The 24430-nt window shown below is 42.2% G+C and overlaps 1 protein-coding gene across 1 annotated transcript in view; it reads right to left on the reverse strand.

Moving 5' to 3' along the window:
• The window catches only part of LOC142296507 (uncharacterized), a 285214-nt gene that overhangs the window by 89040 nt on the left and 171744 nt on the right, over positions 1-24430 (reverse strand). The gene's annotated exons all lie outside the window — the stretch shown is intronic.

Below are 24430 nucleotides of genomic sequence, written 5' to 3' on the forward strand. Positions count from 1 at the left end.
GGCCCGAGCCTCGAGCACCCGAGCTTTTTAGTACTCGCTCATCACTAGTAACCTTAATTCTGAAATAAATTCAGTACTCTAGTCGCAAAGACATCAATCCACCCACGTCACTTCAATATAAAAAGTGAACCCCATAAGTATTCAAATTACCATCTAGAAAGTTTCTTAACCCTTTCAGTGTTTCATGAGAATTAAACCAATGTTTAAATGAAGTGCTAATATTACATTTTAATTGTTTCTGTAATTGAGCAGACCAAACCAAGGAAATACAACTCAATTATTATTTCCACGTTTCCTCAATTTTTTGTAATATTCCCTATGTGTCCCCTAGTCCTTTACTTGACAAAAAATTAAGCCTTAAGGCCGCTTTACACGCTGCGATATCGGTACCGATATCGCTAGCGTGGGTACCTGCCCCCATCTATTGTGCGACACGGGCAAATCGCTGCCCGTGCCGCACAACATCGCCCAGACCCGTCACACATACTTACCTGCCTGGCGACGTCGCTGTGACCGGCGAACCGCCTCCTTTCTAAGGGGGCGGTTTGTTTAGCGTCACAGCGACATCACAGCAGCGTCACTGAACCGCCGCCCAATAGAAGCGGAGGGGCGGAGATGAGCGGGACGTAACATCCCGCCCACCTCTTTTCTTCGCATTCCGGCCGGGAGGCAGGTAAGGAGAGCTTCCTCGTTCCTGCGGCGTCACACGGAGCGATGTGTGCTGCCGCAGGAACAAGGAACAACTTTGTTACTGCTGCAGTAACGATAATTGAAAATGGACCCCCATGTCACCGATGAGCGATTTTGCACGTTTTTGCGACGATGCAAAATCGCTCATAGGTGTCACACGCAACGGCATTGCTAATGCGGCCTGATGTGCGTCACAAATTACGTGACCCCAACGAATTCGCATTAGCGATATCGTAGCATGTAAAGCCCCCTTTAGAAATGAAGGAAAACCTATAGGATTTTATGCCTCAATTTGTTATGTTTTTCTCCTGTCATACTTTCAGTTTTCAGAGGCATTGAGGACACAAAACAAACACCTCAAAAGACCATTTTTGGAAACTGCATAGTTCTAGAAATATATCTTGTTCTGACCCTTTGGAGGGTTCATAGTTTTTTATTCTTAAAATGTTTCCCTTTACTATTACTCATCTGTCCCTGCACCAGCGTCATGCTCTCCACCCTTGTTATCTGCTCCCTCAGCTCATTAGTACACCACCTGAGTATGCAGGCAATCGACTTTCGCTGCTATCACACTGTAAAGCGGGCTTTACACGCTACGATATCGCTAGCAATTGCTAGCGATATCGAGCGTGTAAGCACCCGCCCCCGTCGTGTGTGCGATATCGTGTGATCGCTGCCGCAGTGAACATTATCGCTACGGCAGTGTCACACGCACTTACCTGGTCGGCAGCGTCGCTGTGACTGCCGAATAATCCCTCCTTCAAGGGGGAGGGACGTTCGGCATCACAGCGACGTCACCGCGACGTCACTAAGCGGCCGGCCAATCAAAGCGGAGGGGCGGAGATGAGCGGGACGTAACATCTCGCCCACCTTCTTCCTTCCTCATTGCGGCCGGCGGCTGGTAAGGAGACGTTCCTCACTCCTGCGGTGTCACACACAGCGATGTGTGCTGCCGCAGGAACGAGGAACAACATTGATAATCAACCATTACCGATTTTTGGTTTTGGGACGACCTCTCCATGGTGAACGATTTTCACCATTTTTGAGGTCGCAAAAGGTCGCTGGTAAGTGTCACACGTTGCGATATCGTTAATGACGCCGGATGTGTGTCACTAACAACGTGACCTCGACGATAAAACATTAACGATATTGTAGCGTGTAAAGCCCGCTTTAGGCTCAGCTATTTTGTGAAAGCAGCCTTGTGACAAATCAATCTCTAGTGTTCCACTGGGTTCTGTGGATTTATCAGAAGTGTGTCTACTAACGCAGGTCTGTTATTCTTTTTAGTACTCGCTCATCACTAGTAACCTTAATTCTGAAATAAATTCAGTACTCTAGTCGCAAAGACATCAATCCACCCACGTCACTTCAATATAAAAAGTGAACCCCATAAGTATTCAAATTACCATCTAGAAAGTTTCTTAACCCTTTCAGTGTTTCATGAGAATTAAACCAATGTTTAAATGAAGTGCTAATATTACATTTTAATTGTTTCTGTAATTGAGCAGACCAAACCAAGGAAATACAACTCAATTATTATTTCCACGTTTCCTCAATTTTTTGTAATATTCCCTATGTGTCCCCTAGTCCTTTACTTGACAAAAAATTAAGCCTTAAGGCCGCTTTACACGCTGCGATATCGGTACCGATATCGCTAGCGTGGGTACCTGCCCCCATCTATTGTGCGACACGGGCAAATCGCTGCCCGTGCCGCACAACATCGCCCAGACCCGTCACACATACTTACCTGCCTGGCGACGTCGCTGTGACCGGCGAACCGCCTCCTTTCTAAGGGGGCGGTTTGTTTAGCGTCACAGCGACGTCACAGCAGCGTCACTGAACCGCCGCCCAATAGAAGCGGAGGGGCGGAGATGAGCGGGACGTAACATCCCGCCCACCTCTTTTCTTCGCATTCCGGCCGGGAGGCAGGTAAGGAGAGCTTCCTCGTTCCTGCGGCGTCACACGGAGCGATGTGTGCTGCCGCAGGAACAAGGAACAACTTTGTTACTGCTGCAGTAACGATAATTGAAAATGGACCCCCATGTCACCGATGAGCGATTTTGCACGTTTTTGCGACGATGCAAAATCGCTCATAGGTGTCACACGCAACGGCATTGCTAATGCGGCCTGATGTGCGTCACAAATTACGTGACCCCAACGAATTCGCATTAGCGATATCGTAGCATGTAAAGCCCCCTTTAGAAATGAAGGAAAACCTATAGGATTTTATGCCTCAATTTGTTATGTTTTTCTCCTGTCATACTTTCAGTTTTCAGAGGCATTGAGGACACAAAACAAACACCTCAAAAGACCATTTTTGGAAACTGCATAGTTCTAGAAATATATCTTGTTCTGACCCTTTGGAGGGTTCATAGTTTTTTATTCTTAAAATGTTTCCCTTTACTATTACTCATCTGTCCCTGCACCAGCGTCATGCTCTCCACCCTTGTTATCTGCTCCCTCAGCTCATTAGTACACCACCTGAGTATGCAGGCAATCGACTTTCGCTGCTATCACACTGTAAAGCGGGCTTTACACGCTACGATATCGCTAGCAATTGCTAGCGATATCGAGCGTGTAAGCACCCGCCCCCGTCGTGTGTGCGATATCGTGTGATCGCTGCCGCAGTGAACATTATCGCTACGGCAGTGTCACACGCACTTACCTGGTCGGCGGCGTCGCTGTGACTGCCGAATAATCCCTCCTTCAAGAGGGAGGGACGTTCGGCATCACAGCGACGTCACCGCGACGTCACTAAGCGGCCGGCCAATCAAAGCGGAGGGGCGGAGATGAGCGGGACGTAACATCTCGCCCACCTTCTTCCTTCCTCATTGCGGCCGGCGGCTGGTAAGGAGACGTTCCTCACTCCTGCGGTGTAACACACAGCGATGTGTGCTGCCGCAGGAACGAGGAACAACATTGATAATCAACCATTACCGATTTTTGGTTTTGGGACGACCTCTCCATGGTGAACGATTTTCACCATTTTTGAGGTCGCAAAAGGTCGCTGGTAAGTGTCACACGTTGCGATATCGTTAATGACGCCGGATGTGTGTCACTAACAACGTGACCTCGACGATAAAACATTAACGATATTGTAGCGTGTAAAGCCCGCTTTAGGCTCAGCTATTTTGTGAAAGCAGCCTTGTGACAAATCAATCTCTAGTGTTCCACTGGGTTCTGTGGATTTATCAGAAGTGTGTCTACTAACGCAGGTCTGTTATTCTTTTGCAGTTTACTGCATTACTTCGCAAGTCTGCTTCATAACGCAGCTCTGTTGATCCACGCTGCTCCAAGTACTGACCTTCGATGTCTCCAGTCTGCGATGCACTTCCTGACCTACAGGTTAAATAATTCAAAAAAACACCAATAAATGGCCAAAATCATATATTAGCTAACTCTGAAGTAAGAACAATAACCTATAAAGAACAGAGTGAATAGCCAAAAGGTAGAATCAAATAATATCTTTATTGAAAAAATTAATCAGCAAAGTAAAAAACACTAACAAACAAAAAAAATGAGGAAAGGGGATAAGCCATGAAAATTATTTCCATCCATAAGCAACCCAAAAGCACAATTGTATCACCAATACATAATGAATAAATATATATATATATTTTGACCACTAGGGGTCCTCAATATAAGGTTAGATATTACACTCCTCTTCAGTCAGTACATAAAGCAATAAATCAGATATGTGGGACAAATAAACCTGTGCAAATAAGGCAAGAAGTAGATAAAATGCACTATATGGGCTGTGTTTCAATAATGAGCTAGAAAAGTATAAATGGCACTGCCAATGTATAATATATTGCACCAACCCAAAGATGATAGATAGCAGCAGAAAGATAATAATTATTGCACTGACCCAGAGCACCGAAAACCAGCGGTTTTAGCAGCAACAGGACAAGTAATATTGCATTAGCCCGAGGTTCAAAGATGTAGCCATAAAAGCATGAAGAGGCCAGGGGATACAAAAGCAGCCATACGAACCGGTGTCAGGCTGCCAGAATAAAGTGCATGGAGCTTGGAGAAAATAAATACCCTAACGCGCGTTTCGCCAGGGGCTTCTTCGTGAACTTCTTCTTCAACCATTACCGATTTTTGGTTTTGGGACGACCTCTCCATGGTGAACGATTTTCACCATTTTTGAGGTCACAAAAGGTCGCTGGTAAGTGTCACACGTTGCGATATCGTTAATGACGCCGGATGTGTGTCACTAACAACGTGACCCCGACGATAAAACATTAACGATATTGTAGCGTGTAAAGCCCGCTTTAGGCTCAGCTATTTTGTGAAAGCAGCCTTGTGACAAATCAATCTGTAGTGTTCCACTGGGTTCTGTGGATTTATCAGAAGTGTGTCTACTAACGCAGGTCTGCTATTCTTTTGCAGTTTACTGCATTACTTCGTAAGTCTGCTTCATAACGCAGCTCTGTTGATCCACGCTGCTCCAAGTACTGACCTCCAATGTCTCCAGTCTGCGATGCACTTCCTGACCTACAGGTTAAATAATTCATTTTACCAATGGTACCCTTGCAGAATTGTCCCCATTTTACAAATGTCACCCTTCAAGAAATTCAACTAAGGTTGTAGCACACATTTGTACCTAATTGCTGTTGCACAGATTTATTTCCCATTGGCTGTGAAAATGAAAAATCTTTTCAAAAATTTTAAATAATGTTCAGATTCAGTTAATTTTTTGCATTTTCTCCTGAGTATGGATACACTCTATATGTCTTCAGACTTTTTGTGTGGGCACATAGCAAAGCTCAGGAGGAAACAAGCACCATTTGGCTTTTGAAATGGAATTAACAATTTTAACTGCACAAATCTTTTCCAAAAATTGGTGAGCAATGAATTTTACAGAGTAAAAAAAGCAATTTATCATTGATATGTAATTTCAGCAGTTATTGTCACGGGGAATGTACTGATGGACCAGGGGTTCATAAACCGGCCCTTAGACTGTTCTCATCTCGGAGGTAAGCTTGATGGTAGCCAGGTCCAAGCCCCCAATGTGACCCTGTCTCCTGTCTGAGCCCTGAAATCATTCTCCCACTCTGAGAGTGGGTTGGAGACCCAGAAACAAATCCCCACAGAAAAGACACGGACAAGGGAGAATGAAACCTCGTACACTCTGCACTCAAACACAAAGGAGAGTCAATATGTGTACAGAGGAATAAAGAAAAGTGTAGGGAATAACTCACAACAGGGGAACATTCACACCACGCAGAAAAGCAAATGTTGTTTACTGACAACCAATGAGACCAGGATCGCTGATGCTATCATCGGCGGTCTCCTACTACACTCTCCAGCCTTAAATAGGAAGAGACCAGCTGTGGTTGGTAATCAGCAACCTGACTCTGAGAAGAGTTGCACACTGCTCCAAAAAGGATTAACTCCTGCATGACTGGGAGCAGTGAAACAACTCAGCCGACGCAAAGCACTTAAGAGTAGTGTTGAGCCACCCCTCTAGTGTTCGAGTTCGGTTCGGTTCGTTGAATGGTTGGCTCAGTTCAACGAACGTTCGACGAACGTTCAACGAACACCTTCGAACCCCATTGAAAACAATGACAGGCAACCACAAACACATACAAACACATTATACATATACACATGCAGTTAATAAACATTGCCATTATACGTACAGGTCCCCGTGATGCGTCCTGCACTCTGTCTCCCGCCATTTTTCCTTCCAATCATTGCTGCGGCCTCCCAGTAACCAGCACTGATGATAGGACCTTCCGTGACGTCGTCATAGCAGGTGACCAGTCACGTGTCTATTACAGTCATATGAAAAAGTTTGGGCACCCCTATTAATGTTAACCTTTTTTCTTTATAACAATTTGGGTTTTTGCAACAGCTATTTCAGTTTCATATATCTAATAAATGATGGATGTAATATTTCTGAATTGAAATGAGGTTTATTGTACTAACAGAAAATGTGCAATCTGCATTTAAACTAAATTTTACAGGTGCATAAGTATGGTCACCCTTATCAATTTCTTGTTTTGAACACTCCTAACTACTTTTTACTGACTTACTAAAGCACTAAATTGGTTTTGTAACCTCATTGAACTTTGCACTTCATAGGCAGGTGTATCCAATCATGAGAAAAGGTATTTAAGGTGGCCACTTGCAAGTAGTTCTCCTATTTGAATCTCCTATGAAGAGTGGCATCATGGGCTCTTCAAAACAACTCTCAAATGATTTGAAAACAAAGATTATTCAACATAGTTGTTCAGGGGAAGGATACAAAAAGTTGTCACAGAGATTTAAACTGTCAGTTTCCACTGTTAGGAACATAGTAAGGAAATGGAAGAACACAGGTACAGTTCTTGTTAAGCCCAGAAGTGGCAGGCCAAGAAAAATATCAGAAAGGCAGAGAAGAAGAATGGTGAGAACAGTCAAGGACAATCCACAGACCACCTCCAAAGACCTGCAGCATCATCTTGTTGCAGATGGTGTCAATGTGCATCGGTCAACAATACAGCGCACGTTGCACAAGGAGAAGCTGTATGGGAGAGTGATGCGAAAGAAGCCGTTTCTGCAAGCACGCCACAAACAGAGTCGCCTGAGGTATGCAAAAGCACATTTGGACAAGCCAGTTATATTTTGGAAGAAGGTCCTGTGGACTGATGAAACAAAGATTGAGTTGTTTGGTCATACAAAAAGGCGTTATGCATGGAGGCAAAAAAACACGGCATTCCAAGAAAAGCACTTGCTACCCACAGTAAAATTTGGTGAAGGTTCCATCATGCTTTGGGGCTGTGTCACCAATGCCGTCATCGGGAATCTTGTTAAAGTTGAGGGTCGCATGGATTCAACTCAGTATCAGCTGATTCTTGACAATAATGTGCAAGAATTAGTGACGAAGTTGAAGTTACGCAGGGGATGGAAATTTCAGCAAGACAATGATCCAAAACACTGCTCCAAATCTACTCAGGCATTCATGCAGAGGAACAATTACAATGTTCTGGAATGGCCATCCCAGTCCCCAGACCTGAATATCATTGAAAATCTGTGGGATGATTTGAAGCGTGCTGTCCATGCTCGGCGACCATCAAATTTAACTGAACTGGAATTGTTTTGTAAACAATAATGGTCAAAAATACCTTCATCCAGGATCCAGAAACTCATTAAAAGCTACAGAAAGCGACTAGAGGCTGTTATTTTTGCAAAAAGAGGATCTACAAAATATTAACGTCACTTTTATGTTGAGGTGCCCATACTTATGCACCTGTCAAATTTAAATGCAGATTGCACATTTTCTGTTAGTGCAACAAACCTCATTTCAATTCAGAAATATTACTGAGTCCATCATTTATTAGATATATGAAACTGAAATAGCTGTTGCAAAAACCCAAATTGTTATAAAGAAAAAAGTTTAACATTAATAGGGGTGCCCAAACTTTTTCATATGACTGTATCTCATTGGCTACAGACTGGTCACATGGCTAGAAATCATGCTAGGCCCTGTCAGTGTATCTCTCTGGTACGCGGTGCTTATTTGAGCATCTCCGTGTACCAGAGAGATGCTTGGGCACATGGTCGACTCCCCATCCCTGCATGTCGGCGCTCTTTACAGAGTCAGCACACATGCAAGGGCTGGATGCCACAGCCGGTGAATAGCGGCACCCTGAATTACATAATTGGAGATCACCATTGCTATAGTAACTCGCCTGTCAGATTACTATTTCAACGGTGGCAGCAGTGACATCACCGCTCACAACTCGCAGCCTCTGCTCACTCACTGAGGGTTTAGACAGCACGGGAGCAGTAGTGTCTTCCTCCCATGCAGTGCTGTCTGATGTAGCAGAGCTGCATGGGTTGAAGGAGAAAGAAGAAAGAAGACCAGCATCGTGGAGGGGTGAGAGGGAGTAATAAACATGGAGTCTCTAAGTGTGTCTGTGTATTTATTTCTATTAAAGTATTTTTTCTCTGTGTGGTGTCTTTTTTTTAACCCTTAATTGGAGATTCTTAATGGCCGCGTAAAACTTGCCTGACATTAAGAATCTCTGGCTTAATACTAGCTAGTAAAACAAAGCTAGTATTAACCCATCATTACCCAGCGAGCCACCCGTCACCAGGGCAGCTGGAAGAGTTGGATACAGCGCCAGATGATGGCGCTTCTATGAAAGTGCCATTTTCTGGGGTGGCTGCGGACTGCAATTCGCAGCAGAGGGGCCCAGAAACCGCGGGCCAACCTGTGCTGCGGATTTCAATCCCCAGCTGTCTAGTTGTACCTGGCTGGACACAAAAATGGGACGAAGCCCATGTTGTTTTTTTTTTTTTTAATTATTTCATGAAATTCATGCCGTACCTGCCTGCTGTACCTGGCTAGCATACAAAATTATGGCGAAGCCCACGTAATTTTTTTGGTGGGCAAAAAACTCCTGCATACAGTCCTGGATGGAGTATGCTGAGCCTTGTAGTTCTGCAGCTGCTGTCTGCTGTCCTGCATACACTAGTGAATGGGGCATGCTGAGCCTTGTAGTTCTGCTCCCCCTGTCTCTCCCTCCAGCATACAGTCCTGGATGCAGCATGCTGAGCCTTGTGGTTCTGCAGCTGATGTCTGCTCTCCTGCATACACTAGTGGATGAAGTATGCTGAGCCTTGCAGTTGTGCTCCCCCTGCCTCTCCCTCCAGCATACAGTCCTGGATGGAGGATGCTGAGCCTTGTAGTTCTGCAGCTGCTGTCTCCTCTCCTCCATACAGACAGACAGAAGACTGCAGCTGCAGAACTACAAGGCTCAGCATACTCCATCCAGGACTGTATGTAGGAGTTTTTTGCCCCCCAAAAAAATTACGTGGGCTTCGCCATATTTTTGTATGCTACCCAGGTACAGCAAGAAGCTACGGGCTACCTCCAACCCCCTGCTGCCTATTTGTACCCGGCTTGGAACCCAAAATATAGGGAAGCCCTTTTGTTTTTAAATATTTCATGAATTTCATGAAATAATTAAAAAAAAAATGACTTGGGCTTCACCCAATTTTTGTTTCCAGCCAGGTACAACTAGGCAGCTGGGGATTGGAATCCGCAGCGCAGGGTGCCCAAGCTTTCTGGGCACCCCTGCTGCGAATTGCAGTCCGCAGCCACCCAAGAAAATGGAGCCTTCATAGAAGCGCCATCTTCTGGCGCTGTATCTAACTCTTCCAGCTGCCCTGGTGACGGGTGGCTCGCTGGGTAATAATGGGGTTAGGGCTAGCTGTATATTATCAACTGGCCCTAAGCCCGAAATTCATGGTGTCATGACAATATTAGACATGGCCACCATGCATTTCTAGTACAGATAAAAAAAACACAACACACAGACATAACACAATTAGTGACTCCATCTTTATTGAAATAAAGAACACCACTCCACTGTAATCCTGGGTCAAGGGTCCCACGCCGTCCAATCCCGATCCAATATCATCTGATTGGTTTGCTGGAAGGCAAAGTGATCAGATGATGTGTCAGGTTCAAGGGCCTGAATCACATGACACAGCAACTGATTGTATAAATGGCTTTTTTACAATCATCTGATGCATCTGTGCGAACCCCCCCCAAAAAACTACACACTTCTGTGCAGACTCCTGTCCTACAGCATCAGCTGATAGTTTAGCTGACCGGGCGGTAAAAAGCCGGCCTCACCACTCGACTTATAGCGTCAGCTGATTCCGTCAGGTGACCGCATAAGCTGATCATCGCCAGGTCTGAGAGAGAGAAAGAAGAGAGAGAAAGAGAGAGAGAAAAGAGAAAGAGGAGAGAGAGGGAGAGAGAGAGAAGAGAGAGAGGAGACAGAGATAATAGAGAGAAGAGAGAGAGAGGAGAGAGAGAGAGAGAGACAGAGGAGAGAGAGAAGAGATAGAGGAGAGAGAGAAAAGAGAGAGAGAAGACAGAGAGAAGAAAGAGAGAGAAAAGAGAGAGAGGAGAGAGAAAGAGAGAGAGAGGAGAGAGGAGAGGGAGAGAGAGATAGAGAGAGAAAAGAGAGAGAAGAGAGAGGAGAGAGAGAAGAGAGAAGAGAGAGAGGATAGAGAAGTGAGAGGAGAGAGAGGGATGGATGGAGGGATGAATGGATGGAGGGATGGATGGAGGGATGGATGGATGGAGTAATGGAAAGAGGGCTAGAGGGATGGGTGGAGGGATGGAGGGAGGGTTGAAGGGATGGATGAATGGATGGAGGGATGGATGGAGGGATGGAGGGCTGGATGGAGGGATGGATGGAGGGATGGATTGAGGGATAGAGGCATGGATGGAGGGATGGAGGGAGGGAGGGATGAAGGGAGGGATGAATGTATGGAGAGATGGAGGGAGCGATGAATAAATGGAGGGAGGGATGGATGGATGGAGGGATGGATGGATGGAGGGATGGATGGATAGAGGGATGGATGGAGGGATAGAGGGATGGATGAAGGGATGGAGAGCGGGATGGAGGGATTGATGGAGGGATGGATGGATGGAGGGATGGATGGATAGAGGGATGGATGGAGGGATAGAGGGATGGATGGAGGGATGGAGAGAGGGATGAAGGGAGGGATGAATGGATGGAGAGATAGAGGGAGGGATGGAGGGATGGATGAATGCATGGAGGGAGGGATGGAGTGATGGATGGATGGATGGATGGTAGGGCAAACACTGGCACTACCGCACTCATCACCGCACACACGCAGGCACTACCGCATGCATCAGCACTGCTAAAAAAACACCGGCACTATCGCCCCAATCATTACCGCACACGCAGGCATTACCTCAGTGACGTCCCCGCTGACAGCGCGGCTCACTTCAGTTGCTGCGTGGATCTAACACAGAGCGTTCGTGTTCTACTGACGCTCCTGTCAGCTTCATGTAGCAGAGCTGATAGCGTCATGGGACCTCTGTGGATTACGTCGGACCTGGAGTGGTATTTGGGGATTTTAATAAAATGGTGAAAGAGGTTTTTTTTGTCTTTTATTCCAAATAAAGGATTTTTCATTGTGTGTGTTCATTTACTTTCACTTACAGGTTAATCATGGAAGGTATCTCGGGGAGAAGCCTGCCATGATTAACCCCTTATTACCCCGATTGCCACCACACCAGGGCAATTCGGGATGAGCCTGGTGAAGTCCTGGGACTGTCGCATCTTATGGATGCGGCAATTGCGGGCGGCTGCTGGCTGATATTGTTAGGGTAGTGGGCTCCCCATAACGTGGTGCTCCCCATTCTGAAAATACCAGCCTCCAGCCATGTGGCTTTATCCTGGCTGGTATCAAAATTGGGGGGAACCGCAGTTTTTTTTTTTATTATTTATTTATTTTATTGCACGATATAGACCCGCCCGCCGATGGCTGTGATTGGTTGCAGTGAGACAGCTGTCACTCATCGTGTGGCCGTGTCTGACTGCATCCAATCATGGGCACCGTGGGCGGGGAAAGCAGGGAATACCAGATTGAATAATGAGTGGCAGCTATTTTCAAAAGAGGAAAAGCCGCCGCAGCTTTGTGACACCAGTGCTGCGCCGCGCCCGTGATCGGTGAGTAGGAAAGAGAGAGGGATTGTGCTGGGGAAGCAGGTCGCATGCAGATACGCAACGTGCGCACATAGCCTTACTGTGAAAAGCCACGCTTTTGGTGATCGAACCATTATCCAACGGTAACTCCAACTGCCGAACTTGAAGCAAATCGTTTGAGTTCGTCGAACGACTTGAAAACCGCCCAAAGTCACTCGAATTTGAAATTGACGAACGGTTCGAATCGAACATCGCTCATCTCTACTTAAGAGAGAGCAGGTCACCTGTCGGACTCTGCAATGTGAACAGAGTCCGATACCGTAGTAGTAATTAGCTTGTGACATGACAGTTATGCCATTTAAAGATAGAGTTCATTAGTTTCTTTATTCTTGTCTTCAGTAGATTCTAAACTGAGATTCTGAACTTATAATTTCACAGCATATCCCAGTCATTAGAGGTGGTGGAAATCGACTCTGATAATCTGGATCTGTGAATCAATTTGCACCAACTCTATCCATCATATTTCTTAGCTTTTTAATATGTGAATGCCATTTGAATGATTTACATTTTTTTGTTTGTTCCATAAATGAATATTTATTTATATATGGATCATGAATATTCTGCATATTATAGTACACAATAAAGTACATTAACACTGTAATGTTAGGAACACTTTGTGCTACACCATCCTCACATCATCTTTTCAAAGCTAATTCATTTGCTTGAGGTGTTTGGGATTTGTAAGAACTGTTTTTGAAGTGGAAAAATAATCAGGATGGTTTCAATCCTTTGTCAAAAATTAAACAAAAAGGTAATTTTCTCCAGCAGAAACCCTGAATCACTAAATACATAGGGATTATATTTATAATGGTGCTGTATGTTCATAATCCCTCTTCTTGAGCAGCTGAATGATAAATGTATTATGTACATCATTCCATTCATTAACCAATTATACTATTCACTAAGAGGTGTAATGACTTTGAACAGTATGCTAATGAGAAAATAAACACTAAGCACAGATATTGAAATATGGGAACTGTTTCAAAGCTGCCACCAACTGATGTACGTGTACACTACATTTCTGAATAATTACAGTATAAATACTAAACTGTACAAAAGCATTTTTTGTAATTAAAAACTTCAATATGCATTAAAGATATTATTTTGAATATTTTTTGCTGTGATACGTGAGGTGCAGCTGCAGGGAGAAAATGAAGATATATTTTCCTACTACTATTATCTCCTCTTGTACCTTGAATGAAAGCAAGCTCTGCACACACATGCTGCAGAGATAGCTGTCACTCAAGGTGCCGTGGGAGATAATAGCTCACTCACTGTGTAGTGAGATGTGACTGCACCACCTGGATGACTGGAAGTGGCTACAGGTAGAATATAACTTTGTTTTCATCCTGTAGCTGCATCTACACTAACTTAAAATTAACACTGAATCTGCAGGTAAATAATGTTTTTGAAGGTGACAAAAATTATCTATCTATAGAGTCACATATTAGCCCCTTCACGACCTAGGACAGTGATGGCGAACCTGTGGCACTCCAGCTGTTGCAAAACTACAATTCCCATCATGTCTTCACATCCAAAGCTTTTGCTTTGAATGGCCAGGCATGATGGGAATTGTAGTTTTGCAACAGCTGGAGTGCCACAGGTTCACCATCACTGACCTAGGACATATATGTACATCCTAGGATGCCTCCCCCCCGGTTACAACAGGCTCCCATGGCAAGCTCAAGGTATTCCCCTCACATATTTTTTGATCTGGTCAGCAGACGTATAGCTAACAGTCAAAGATCTACCCGTGCCAGTTAACTCTTTAGATTGCGCTGTCAAAATCTGACAGTGCGTTCTAATGTGCTCTGACAGAAGTGATGCTGTTCCATGCCACCATCAGCAGTCCTATAATGCAATCATGGGACGCCAATAGGTTGCCATGACAGTGCAGGGTCAGATGATAACCCCTATTGCTCTTATGACTCACTTCCTGTGAGTGCTAGAAGTGCACCAGCACTTATAGTAACACAGCATTTCTGCTGATCAGAGCGATGCTGAATCACAAGCAATTGGACTGTGCAGGAGACTAGTAAAAACAGTATACAAAGTAAAAAAAAGTGTTTTAGAATTTAAAAAAAATTAAAAAAAACCTGAAAGTTCAACTCACCCCCCTTTTTCCCCATTGAGAATAAAACAATAATAAAAAATACACATATTTGGTATTGCCTCATTCAAAAATGACCGATATATCAAAATAGAAAATCAGATAATCTGGTCGGTATATGGTGTAGAGAAACAAAAAATAAAAACACCAAAATAACATTTTTTGGTCATTACAATATTACATTAAAATGCAATAACAGGCATTCAAAACATTGCATCTACACAAAAATAGTATAATTAAAAATGCCAGCTCAAGATGCAAAAAACAACCCATCTCTGAGCCACAGATCCTGAAAAATGAGAACGTGATTAGTCTCGGAAAATGGCGACAACAGAACAATTGTTTTTTTTGGACAAACTTCTCCACCACTTAGATAAAAGCAAACCTATACTTGTTGGTATCGATGAACTCATACTGACCTGGGGAGTCTTCCTGTCATGTCAGTTTTACTATATAGTGAACATAGTAAATAAAAAACCCAAAGAACAATTGCACTTTTTTTGCAATTTCACCGTTCTTGGAATTTGTTTCCTGCTTTCCAGTACACTATATGGGAAAACTAATGGTTTTATTCAAAACTAAAACTCATTCTGCAAAACAACAAGCCCTCATATGGCAATATTGATGGAAAAATAAAAAAGTTATGGCTCTTGGAAGAAGGGGAGGAAAAAAAGAAAATGAAAAACGGAATACTGCCAGGGGGTGAAGTGGTTAATTTTCTAGCCTGTTATTATGTTGCTTGTTAGTTTGTTACTAAATATTTTGTACTCTACTTAAAGTGTTATATATAGATATTTCTTTTGCACATTTTAGTGCCTGCTTAAATATTGTTTTTCGCACATACTTTAATAAAACACTGTATAATATATCACTTTTAATGATTTAAAGTGCAGTGTTCTCCATCTCCAGTTCCCAAGGCCCATCAACATGTTTTCAGAATTTGCTTAGTATTACCCAGGTGATAATTCCATCATTGCAATATTTAGGCAATCCTGAAAACATGATCTGTTCATGGGCCTTGAGGACTAGAGTTCAGAAATGCTGTTTAGTACATATACAAGTGAATCTCAATAAATTAGAATATAAAAGTTAGTTGATTTCAGTAACTCAATACAAAAAGGATACACATTACAGTGCCTACAAGTAGTATTCAACCCCCTGCTGATTTAGCAGGTTTACACATTCAAAATTAACTTGGCATTGTGACATTTGGACTGTAGATCAGCCTGGAAGTGTGAAATGCACTGCAGCAAAAAAGAATGTAATTTCTTTTTTTATTTTTTTTTTTAAATTGGGAAAAGTTTATTCAGAGGGTCATTTATTATTCAACCCCTCAAACCCCAAGAATTCTGTTTGGTTCCCCTAAAGTATTAAGAAGTATTTCAGGCACAAAGAACAATGAGCTTCACATGTTTGGATTAATTATCTCTTTTTCCAGCCTTTTCTGACTAATTAGGACCCTCCCCAAACTTGTGAACAGCACTCATACTTGGTCAACATGGGAAAGACAAAGGAGCATTCCAAGGCCATCAGAGACAAGATTGTGGAGGGTCACAAGGCTGGCAAGGGGTATAAAACCCTTTCCAAGGAGTTGGGCCTACCTGGCTCCACTGTTGGGAGCATCATCCGGAAGTGGAAGGCTTATGGAACTACTGTTAGCCTTCCACGGCCTGGACAGCCTTTGAAAGTTTCCACCCGTGCCGAGGCCAGGCTTGTCCGAAGAGTCAAGGCTAACCCAAGGACAACAAGGAAGGAGCTCCGGGAAGATCTCATGGCAGTGGGGACATTGGTTTCAGTCAATACCATAAGTAACGTACTCCACCGCAATGGTCTCCGTTCCAGACGAGCCCGTAAGGTACCTTTTCTTTCAAAGCGTCATGTCAAGGCTCGTCTACAGTTTGCTCATGATCACTTGGAGGACTCTGAGACAGACTGGTTCAAGGTTCTCTGGTCTGATGAGACCAACATCGAGATCTTTGGTGCCAACCACACACGTGACGTTTGGAGACTGGATGGCACTGCATACGACCCCAAGAATACCATCCCTACAGTCAAGCATGGTGGTGGCAGCATCATGCTGTGGGGCTGTTTCTCAGCCAAGGGGCCTGGCCATCTGGTCCGTATCCATGGGAAGATGGATAGCACGGCCTACCTGGAGATTTTGGCCAAGAACCTGCGCTCCTCCATCAAGGATCTTAAGATGGGTCGTCATTTCATCTTCCAACAAGACAACGACCCAAAGCACACAGCCAAGAAAACCAAGGCCTGGTTCAAGAGGGAAAAAATCAAGGTGTTGCAGTGGCCTAGTCAGTCTCCTGACCTTAACCCAATTGAAAACTTGTGGAAGGAGCTCAAGATTAAAGTCCACATGAGACACCCAAAGAACCTAGATAACTTGGAGAAGATCTGCATGGAGGAGTGGGCCAAGATAACTCCAGAGACCTGTGCCGGCCTGATCAGGTCTTATAAAAGACGATTATTAGCTGTAATTGCAAACAAGGGTTATTCCACAAAATATTAAACCTAGGGGTTGAATAATAATTGACCCACACTTTTATGTTGAAAATTTATTAAAATTTAACTGAGCAACATAACTTGTTGGTTTGTAAGATTTATGCATCTGTTAATAAATCTTGCTCTTGTTTGAAGTTTCCAGGCTCTAACTTATTTGCATCTTATCAAACCTGCTAAATCTGCAGGGGGTTGAATACTACTTGTAGGCACTGTATATAGAGTCATTACACACAGAGTGATCTATTTCATGTGTTTATTTATGTTAATGTTGATGATTATGGCTTACAGCCAATGAAAACCCAAAAGTCATTATCTCAGAAGATTAGAATATTATATAAGACCAACTGAAAAAATGATTTTAAACTCAGAAATGTTGGCCTACTGAAAAGTATGTACAGTAAATGCAATCAATACTTGGTCGGGGTTTCTTTTGCATAAATCACTGCATCAATGCGGCGTGGCATGGAGGCAATCAGCCTGTGGCACTGCTGAGGTGTTATGGAAGCCCAGGTTGCTTTGATAGCTGCCTTCAGCTTGTCTGCATTGTTGGGTCTGGTGTCTCTCATCTTCCTCTTGACAATGCCCCATAGATTCTCTATGGGTTTAAGTCAGGCAAGTTTGCTGGCCAATCAAGCACAGTGATACTGTGGTTATTAAACCAGGTATTGGTACTTTTGGCAAAGTGGACAGGTGCCAAGTCCTGCTGGAAAATTAAATTCCCATCTCCAAAAAGCTTGTTGGCAGAGAGAAGCATGAATGCTCTAAAATTTCCTAATCAAGAAAGTCTGTGGAGCCTCTGTTAGGAGTCTCGACACAGAAACTAGCCAGATATCCCTCCGGGAAGAACCTAGCTAAGGAGTGGCTCTTTTTAGGAAACCACCATGACCACCATATTAAGTGGCCCTTTTAGTCAATATCCAACTTTTTGACAAGTTTAACGATATGACAAGGGAAATACCAAGGTCAGGTATCCATCCACAGACAGCTGTTTCGGGTATTGCCCTTCATCAGTGTGGAGTAGGATTCTGGCCAGGTAGGAGCAATGCCTAGTAGACCAACAAGACAAAACAATCACTGATCTCGGGGAGACCAGCCAGAGAAAACACTGCCGGCAGCCAATGAGGGCGCTCAAAAAAGTGAATTCCTAGGTGCATAGAGGCTCTACAGACTTTCTTGATTTGCATATTTCCCAGGGGGCAATGCACCTAGGAATTTACTGTTTTGAGTGCCCTCGTTGGCTGCCGGCAGTGATTTCTCTGGCTGGTCTCCCCGAGATCAGTGATTGTTTTGTCTAAAATTTCCTGGCAGACGGCTGCACTGACTTTGGTCTTGATAAAACACAGTGGACCTACACCAGCAGATGACATGACTCCTAAAATCATCACTGATTGTTGATTATTCACAATATACCTCAGGCAGCTTGGATTCTGTGCCTCTCCAGTCTTCCTCCAGACTCTGGGACTTTGATTTCCAAATTAAATGCAAAATTTACTTTCATCTGAAAACAACACCTTGGACCTCTGAGCAACAGTCCAGTTGTTTTACTCCTTTGCCCAGGTAAGATGCTTTTGGCGTTGTCTATTGGTCATGAATGGCTTCACACAAGGAATGTGACAGTTGTAGCCCATGTCCTGGATATGTCTGTGTGTGGTGGCACTTGAAGCACTGACTCCAGTAGCAGTCCTCTCCTTGTGAATCTCCCTTAAATTTTTAAATGTCCTTTTCTTAACAATCCTGTCAAGGATGCAGTTATCCCAGTTGCTTGTACACCTTTTTCTACCACACTTTTTCCTTCCACTCAACTTTCCATTAATATGCCTGGATACAGCACTCTGTGAATAGCCAGCTTCTTTAGCAATGACTTTTTGTTGCTTACCCTCCTTGTCGAGTGTGCCAATGACTGTCTTCTGGATATCCGTCAAGTCAACAGTCTTCCCCATGAATGTGTAGCTTACTGAACCAGACTAATGGACCATTTTAAATGCTTAGGAAGCCTTTGCAGGTGTTTTGTGGTATTTATTGTAATTTTCTGAGATAATGACTTTTGGGTTTTCATTGGCTGTAAGCCATAGTCATCAACATTAACAGAAATAAACACTTGAAATGGACCACTGTTTGTAATGACTCTATTATATGTGTGTTTCCCTTTTTGTATTGAACTACTAAAATAAATTAACTTTTTAAGGATATTCTAAATTATTGAGAAGCACTTGTACTGATAATATTCAATCCCCTAAAGGGTTACTCCCTTTCAATAAAATGTATCCCATGGCTACAGTTTGCTTCAAAAATGAAATCCACTTTACTCACTTTCCCCAGGTCCACTGGCAAGTCTGCAATGTTTTCCCTGATGCCTGGCATTAGTTGCAGTGTTAACATATTCTTGACAGCATGGCAGCCAAGTAGTCAGCTCAGCAGCTCTAGCTGGGCATTCCCATGAAGACAGATTTCTTGCTCATAGCCACAAAACTTCCTAATTGGCTGTTGTACTGTTGACATTAAAAGGAATCTGTCAGCAGATTTTTGCTATGTAATCTGAAGACATTATGCTGCAGGGTTAACACAGAGATTTCAGCATCTCTTTTCACACAGGGTTTTGCTGTTTACCTGCAATGTTAGTTTTAGCTTCAGAATTATTGCTGGACTAGGTCAGCTAGAAGTCAGCTTGTCCAGCATGTCCCCTGGTGTGATTAGCAGTTCACTGTCTATAGACATTGTATATAGAGATACTGGTGTGCGTGGGGGCAGCATTCTAAACTTTGCTACTTGCTAAATCTAAAAAGTCTGATTTTGTGAAAACCACTGCACCCAGTAAATTAAGTGATACATCATTGGATTCAGGGACTCTTTGCCTATAATATCCTCCTCTCTCTGGTGGTAGCAAAAACCTGCTGACAGATTCCCTTTATATTTGCACCTCAGGCAATGCTAGACAATACTATAGTGTTGTTTGATTTGTTTATACCAAACTACAGCTAGGGGAAAAATATAATTGAAAGGGAACAAACCCTTTAGCTAACACGGTGCATGTGAGAACTCATGATAAATAGAAACAAAAAAGGAACTAAGAATCATAGAGGGCCAAAGTACTTTAAAAACAACAATTGTGCCCCCGCTCTATGAAGATTGTGTTCCAAGTAGTCCCTAGAATCACTACCGTATTTATAAATCCCAACAGATATATAATACAATCCATAGATGCCAGAAGCGACTAAATAGTAACACTTTGATAAGGGAATAGATACCATTTAATAGTATAGGAAAATAATACACAAAATAATCATCCTGAGTTAATTTAAACAATTCATGATATTGCACAAAATACTCTGTAGATCTGTCCCCAATAGATCCTTTCCTAGCTGTTCAAATATTTGCATTTCACCTTCGATAAAATGAGCTTTAACAGCGAAACAATTTATAAATTCATTAATAGAGCAAGTATGTATGAAAAACCAGTTTAGCATTCATTGAGTGGGGATGCTATTGTTGTACTTTGTAGGCTGCCAACCTCCGTGTCTAGGTAGGGACAGACATTAGGGAACTCTAGGATCCCCAAAGCTATTGTCACCCTACTGCTGTGAAATTTATGTAATTTATTCTCTGTGTCTTAAAATATTATGCTTGTTAATTATAGACAATTTTAGTGTTTTCTTGCATTACTTTTTAATGAATCATGGGTGTGGTTTAAAGCCCTTACAGCTGAAGCCTGTTTTGACCTTCTGTACACAGCCAAATTTGACAATTATGACCAGTGTCATTTTAGGAGGTACAGTAACTCTGGAACACTTCAATGGATCTTATGATTCTTAGAATATTTTTTGTGACACATTGTACTTCATGATAGTGGTAAATTTAGTTCAAAATGTTTAACATTTACTTGTGAAAATATTGGATTTTTTTTTTTAAATTTAGCAATTTTCAATTTGTATGCCCTTAAACCAGAGCATTAGGTCATGCAAAATAGTTAATAAATAAAATGTAACATATTTCTACTTTATATCAGCATTATTTTTGAAACACATATTTTTTAGGAGGTTAGAAGGGTTAAAAGTCATCTGCAATTTCTAATTTTTTCAACGTGCAATAGAGGTTAATATTGTGGTACCGTGTTAGCCAGAAAAATCAATTGAAATACTATGTCCCAAGAATGACACCAGTATTTTAGGAGTGATACCTTTATAGACTAACCAGAAAAATGATATTAGCAAGCTTTCAGAGCATAAAGGCTCCTTCTTCAGGTTATATTACAAATGAATTACTGAGACCAAATCACAGCATTTAAATGAATGTTACAACAGGACGTGAAAATATAAACATACCATTTCTTCTACTAAAATTTTGTTTTGGCTTCAACGTTTTAATTTAAAAAAGGGTAATAGGAGAAAATGGACAATACCATTCTTTTACACAATTTCTTCTAAGTTATCCAATACCCCACATGTGGACAAAAAACACTTTTAAGGTACAGTGCAATGGTCAGAAGTGAAGGAGACCATATTGGAGTTCAAATACCATTCACATGGTTTGGTATTGCCATGTAGCAAAGCCTCTGACATGCCAGAAAAACAGACTTTTAATACGTGACCCCATTTTACAAAGCACACCCCACAATGAATTAATTTAAGGGTGCAGTGAGCATATTGACACCACGGGTATGTCATAAAATGTTATTCTCTTGGGCAATGAAGAAAAAAAAAATAATAACATTTTTACATCTAAAATGCTGTGTCTTTACAACAATGTTTGACCTCATGTCAGGGCTCAGGAGGGAAGGAGCACCATTTGACTTTTGGAGCACAGATTTTTCTAGAAAAGTTTGCGGACTCCATTTGCACAGCTCCTAAGTGCCAGAACAGCAGAAACCCCCACAAGTGACAACATATTGGAATTTATACCCCTCTGGAAATTCATCTACAGGTTTAGTGACTCTTTTGTCTCTAGAAAACACCCATGGAGTGAAATGCAGGGAATGTTGACAAAAAAAAATTGCAAATAAGCTCTAATACTGCCCATACATTTTTCCCAGCTGGTGCTTATGTAGACTTTCCTCATTACAACAATACCAAAAATGTGGATGTTTAATGTTGTTTAGGCATATTGTGGTGCTCAGAAGGGAGTAGTGCATTTGGATTTGGATCTACAGATTTTGCTGAATTTCTTTTTTGAGGGGTGGAGCCATAGCGCTTTTCAAAAGCCTGTGTGCTACCAGTAACAAGGAAACCTCAAACATCTCCATTAACAGATGAAAGACCTAAGTTGTTTTTTATGGGTTACGTTGAATGCTATTGGTGCAAATTTGGGGTGCAGGACATGAGCATTTAAATAACAGTTTTCATCTACATCTCAAAAATCTGTGATTCATATAAAACTTCATATAAATTCATATAAAACATATAAAATTCATATAAAACATTGCTCAAATTCATGTAGGGCGTTTTGAGCGTTTGGAATTTAGTATCGGGCTGTAAAATTGAAAAAATATTTTTTTCTCCACTTAAATGCAAGGCTTCCAAAAGGGCTAATGGAAGAAAATGGACCAAATAATTTGTCAAAATTGCTCCTCCTGAGTATGTCAACACCCCATAAGTGGTTTGAGCAGTGCCAAGCTTATAATGAAAGGAGTGCAGATTTTGATGGTATTGCTTGCAGGTGCCAAGTATAATTAGTAGTACCCGTGAGGTACCTGTTCAGCAAAATCCTGCTAATATATTGTACCCAGCTTCTACTATTGGAATCATATACCCCATACATTGTTAAATTGGTTCTTCCCACTACACTTGATGCTAAAAGTGGTTTCAAGAAACTGTATAGGAGCATTTGGATCTGGGAGTCAAGGTTTCACACTGGACATTTTTTGGAGGGAACATTTTGATTTTCCAAAACCTTTGTGATACCAGTAATGTGGAAACTTGCTGTCACGGGATATGTACAAATGGAAGAGCGGCTCCTAGGCAGTCCCTTATCTTGAAGGTAGGCTCGATGGTAGCAAGGTTTGAGCCCCCAGCGTGACCATGTCTCCTGTTTGAGCCCTGATAGTACCCCACCCCATCCTGGGAGCAGGCCAGAAGCCCAGTAACCAAAACCCCACAAATAGGCACAGACAAGGGTAAACAAAAACTTGCACACACTTCACTTATACCCGAAGAGGGACAGTATGTAAACTTGGGAGTAAAGCAAAAAGGAGTAGGAAATAATCCTACAACTGGGGGACCACGTGAAACTGCAACTTGTAGATCACTAAAGGACAGGATAACCACCAGAACCGAGGAAGCACAGCTATATCTAGCACTCAGCCCCAGTATAAGGCAGCTGGTGATCAGCCACCTGAGATCCCAGCAGATGATCACATGCCAGCAGGACCTAAGTTCTGCTGTACTATAGAGCAGAGAAGACAGTGTGAACAGAGTCAGATGCCACCATAATACCCAACGAAAGCAACGCTGAACACCATACGACATATGCTATATTTTCATTGAAAGATGACAGATCTCAATGTAGACCTTTAATCTAGGTTCACATTCATCCTGTGCTTCATGCACAGCACTTGCATCATGGTTTCCGTCTAAATCTCTGAACTGTGTGATTCAAAACGAACACCCATTACCATGACGCTCTCAGAGCATTCCTCGACTCTGGTCTCTGTTCTGTGGTGTCCATAAGTGCCCAACACAAAACTGTTGTCTACCATGATGTTCTGAATGCCTTTAAATATGGACACTGATGGATCAGAGGCCATACAGAGTCTAAATTGACTCAATCTGGCTCATTACAGTGAATTTTCCATCAGGGTTTTGTCTGAATCCTGAAAAATGAGAACTGAGCCATATTGCAATTTTTTTAAAAGCAGAATGACCATAACAGCAGTGCAAGAATTTTATTTTTTTACACCACTCATTGTGCTGAATAAATGGTAAGTCACATTTTTTCTTTGGGTAGGTTCAATTTACACATGTTAAACATTTACAGTTACAATTTGTTTTGCATTCCCATATATTAAGAAATATAATTTTTCATTTTTTTCAGACAAAGCCATGTAGTAGCTTAATTTTGTGGATTGAATTGCAACCTTTATTGGTACCATATTTGGGTATGCAGCAATTTTTGATCCCTTCCTATTCTGATTTTGGAAGGAATTTATACTTAATTAATGATTTAATTTTTAGTTTTATATGCTGTTCAGCATACAGTAAAAGTGTTGACAGTTTTATTCTTAGAGTCATCACAATTATATTGATTCTACTTTTTTAAAAGTTTTTTCATGTATGTTTTGATACATTTGCACACAAAGATCAGTTTTATTGAAAAAAAAAAAATGTTTCTCCATCATCATATTCTGAGAGCTATAACGTCTTTACTTGACAGTACTGAGTGAGGGCTGTTTTTTTTGTGGGAAAAGATGATCTTTTCAAGATATGTATTTTTATTTACCTACATATTGATTGCGTATTATTCTAAATTCTCTGAAACAGTATGATGAAGGATCAGCATTTTTGCCATGTTTATTTATTTTGTGATTTTTACAATTCATTCTTAACATTTTTTCACTTTGTTCCAAATCCCTCTTTTGGACGTCAACTTTCAAGAA

Source organism: Anomaloglossus baeobatrachus, chromosome 3 (genome assembly GCF_048569485.1).
Source record: "Anomaloglossus baeobatrachus isolate aAnoBae1 chromosome 3, aAnoBae1.hap1, whole genome shotgun sequence".
Classification (NCBI taxonomy): domain Eukaryota; kingdom Metazoa; phylum Chordata; class Amphibia; order Anura; family Aromobatidae; genus Anomaloglossus; species Anomaloglossus baeobatrachus.